Genomic DNA, 3,633 nt, shown 5'->3' with positions numbered 1-3,633 from the left:
AGGGCAGCCAGGTGGTCAGCCTCAACTCCAAGATAGGGAGAGTGAGGACCAGGAGCCAGGCAGACCAGGATACTTGTTCCCGAACTGGGGCCTCCCTCTGCCTGGGGGCTGGGGTGGGCGGGGCAGCCCCAGCATACAGCCCCACTGCCCAGAGCCGGGGTCCTGCCTCTACCCAGAGGCTGACCTGTGTGCTGGACAGTGGGCTGAGAGGGTCCAGTCCCAGGAAAGGAGCCCCCAGGCGGTGAGTAGGGAGGTGCTTGGAGAAGCACAGTGGGAGGGGGCCTTGGGTAGCCCAGGTGGGGAGAGAGAAGGCAGCTGGAGTGCATCTGAGAAGACGGCTGAAGAAGGGCAGGCTCAGCCAGTCAGGACGTGCAGGGCTCTCGAACACAAGCCCCACTGCACGATTACCACCATACTGTCTGTCATGTGGCCCTTGCAGAAGCCAAGAGCCCCTACCACGGATCGGGCTACCCCAGGAGGGGTGGGATCCACTCAGGCCATGGGACCCCCAGAGCAGAGCCGGCGGTAGGGGCTGTGTGCCCATCGGGGGGGGCCAAGGTGGACCTGATCTGCCCACAGCCTCCCAGCTTTCAGGCCTCCTGGAAAGCCTCCTCCCATCCTTCAGGGGCTGCTCCCTGAACACCTGCTGTGTGTTGCCCTGCCAGGCCCTGACGGTGCAGCTAGCTCCTCCTTCCATGGTCCCATCGTTCCAGGGCCCCCAGAGTCTCTCAGTGAGGTGACACGGGCCCTGCTCTGGCCTGTCCCATTGCTGTCCTCACTTTTTCCAACCTCCCCCTCCTCTCCCTCTTTCCCCATCAGCCTTTCCACCTCACCCTCCGTCTCTGAAGTCAGCCTGGAAAGGCAGGCAGGATCCAGCTGAATCCCTTCCTGTCTGAGACATTACCTAACCGCACCTTCTTCTCTACTACCCAGCCATCTCCAGCCTCCCTCACCCACCCCCACCCCAGCACAACCACACTGGGCTCCAGCCCAGAATTGCATCTGGCCACCTGTTTGTGCGTCCTGGGCTGCCTCCACACCTGTGAATGGTACCCAAGACCAATCAGCTGGAAACCGCACTGAGCAGCCTCCCAACCTGAGCCCTGAGCCCTGCGGGCTCTTCTTTCCTCTTCCTCCTCACCCCAGGGTGCCTTGCCAGCAAACTTGAGGGACACCCTGTCCTATGGAACTTCTTGGGACCTCTTGCCTGCTCCCCCACAGGCAAGAAGCAGCTTGCAACCTCATAGGTGTCTCTGCCCACCTGGCAGATGTGGTTGGACAAGGCAGGCCTTCCCCTGCCTTAGTTGCTGGACCAGGCCAGGGAGAGCTTTTCAGCTAGAGGAAGCCAGAGACAGAGCAGGAGACAATCATCACCGTGCAAGGTGGGCAGCAGAAAGGAGAGCAACAGCCCATCACTTCATTCTCACAGTACACACATGCAAGCACAAACACACATGTACACACATGCACACACACATACAACTATGCACGTGTACACACATGCACAGATGTATGAACCCAGCCCCTCTCACATACTCGCACACATGTACACATGTACACATGCCGACACAGACACATGCAAGACTAGCCAGGTGCACAGGGCGGCTCCACCACACTCAGGACCCAGGATATAGGGGACACCCAGCTGTCCAGAGAGGGCTTCTTGGCAGGGGTCTGCATGCCGGCAGGAGGAGAGTCAGTCGTGGTGGAGGCAGTCCAAAGGGGCCTGTCGAGCCTATCCTGCCTGAAGTCCCGTTTTCCCCTGTGCAACCCCAGTCCCTGCCCTCCCACACTGGGTTGGTTTCAGCTACAGTTTCGGCTACCATTGCCCAGGAAGAATGGCCCCATTCAAGGCACCTGTTCCCCGTGCGTGGTCAGCTTGCAGCCCTCTCCAGCTGGGCACAAAGGCCTGAGCCCCCCCACCAATCTCTCAGTAGCAGTACCCAGGAAGCCTTGGTTTCCACAAAGTGCACTGAGGAGGAGCTGGCCCCCCAGGTACCCTAGGTGATGAGATGCCCCAAGATCCCCTCCACCCTGCTGTCTACCCCCATCCCACATTCCTCACCTGAAGAGCTAGTGCCTGGCTGAAGGATCTCACAGGGATGCCTGGTGACCTTCAGCCTGGCAGAGGGTCCAGTGCCAGGAGACACCGCTCAGCCTCTTCATGGTGGTGTCCATGGGCTGGAGAGGGGGTGCTGCAACCCTCTGCCTGGGCACAGAGATTAGGTGGGTAACCCTACATTCCTCTTCAGGGGACTCAGGGGGCTCACATGGCACTGAAGGTGGCAGGGAGGCAACCTCCCGGGAGATGGCCTACCACCAGGGGTCCGGTAGGGCAAGCCACAGCTATGGGGGACACACGAGGTAGTTCAAAGGAAGACAGAGGCCAGCAGGGAAGGTGGAGCGGTCTGGGGACACACTCGGGGGAGCTGTAGTGTGCCCGGAGCACCCCAAACTCAAAGCAGGTGCACAGATGGACTGACAGGCCATGCTGGAGACTCAATGCTGTGAGGTTGAGGAACCTGCTTCTGGAAGAGGCTGCGTATTGGAGCAGGAGGAAGAGCTGTGGCCCTGCGAGCATCCTGAGAGCAGGCTCAAAGCCCCCTAAAGACTCCTAGGGAAGGGAGAGGGCATAGAGGCAGGTTCCCAACACGCTGGGGGATGTGCTGCCCCTGCAGCGCCCTGGAGGCCTCTCCCCACTGCCCCACGAAGAATGTGGGCCTTGAGCTGGGGGGAAGTTGCCCAAGAAAGTGAAGCCTTGTTTCCTAAAGATCAAGAGAAGGGGGTGTACTTGTCCTGCCCACCCAGCGAAGACCTCACTCCTCCTCCCAGGGCCCGCCCCTCACCCCAGCTCTCCAGGACTGCCGTGGATAGAGCTGTGTCCCCCCAAATTCACATCCACTTGACTCTCAGGATGGGACCTTCGTTGGAAATAGGGTCTCTGCAGACATACTGTTAATGACCTCAAGATGAGAGCATCCAGGATTGTCTGTGTGGACCCTACGGCCCATGACAGGTGTCCACACAGGGACAGAGGGGAGAAGACATGGAGAAGGGAGAAGCCACGTGATGAAAGGGGCCGAGACAGGGGTGATGCAGCTGCAAGCCCAGGGATGCCTAGAGCACTGGCAGCTGGGAGAGGCAAGGACCCTGCCCTGGAGCCTCCAGAGGGAGTGTGGCCCTGTGACAGAAACCTTCATCTTGGACTTCTGCCTCCACACCTGGAGGCCGACAGGGACTCTGGTAGAAATAAGAGTCTTGAGGCTCACACGGCCGTCCTGGGAGCACAGTTTGAAGGTGTGCTGTGACCAAGGCCAAACTGGGGGTTGCCGACATCGTGAGAGAACCCATGCAGCCACTCAAGTGACCAGGGACCTCAGATGGGGTCTCTACACATGAGACCTGTGGCCTCGCCATGTTTGAATGGGTTAGGTTAGATTGTGCCTGGTCTGTGAGAGATACTCAACTCCCTCAACACCCATAAACCCAGACCCTCCTGCCCCAAACTCCTCCCAGGGGCTCTACTCCCCGAGCTCTGCACCCTCAGGCTCATCTCCTTCACTCTCCTCCCACAGACCCTCCCCTCCCTCAGGCTTACCAGAACCACTCTGAAGTCAGCGGACTGAGACGGGC

Source organism: Rhinolophus ferrumequinum, chromosome 24, assembly GCF_004115265.2.
Source record: "Rhinolophus ferrumequinum isolate MPI-CBG mRhiFer1 chromosome 24, mRhiFer1_v1.p, whole genome shotgun sequence".
NCBI lineage: Eukaryota > Metazoa > Chordata > Mammalia > Chiroptera > Rhinolophidae > Rhinolophus > Rhinolophus ferrumequinum.
Note: the sequence above shows the minus strand (reverse complement) of the source record.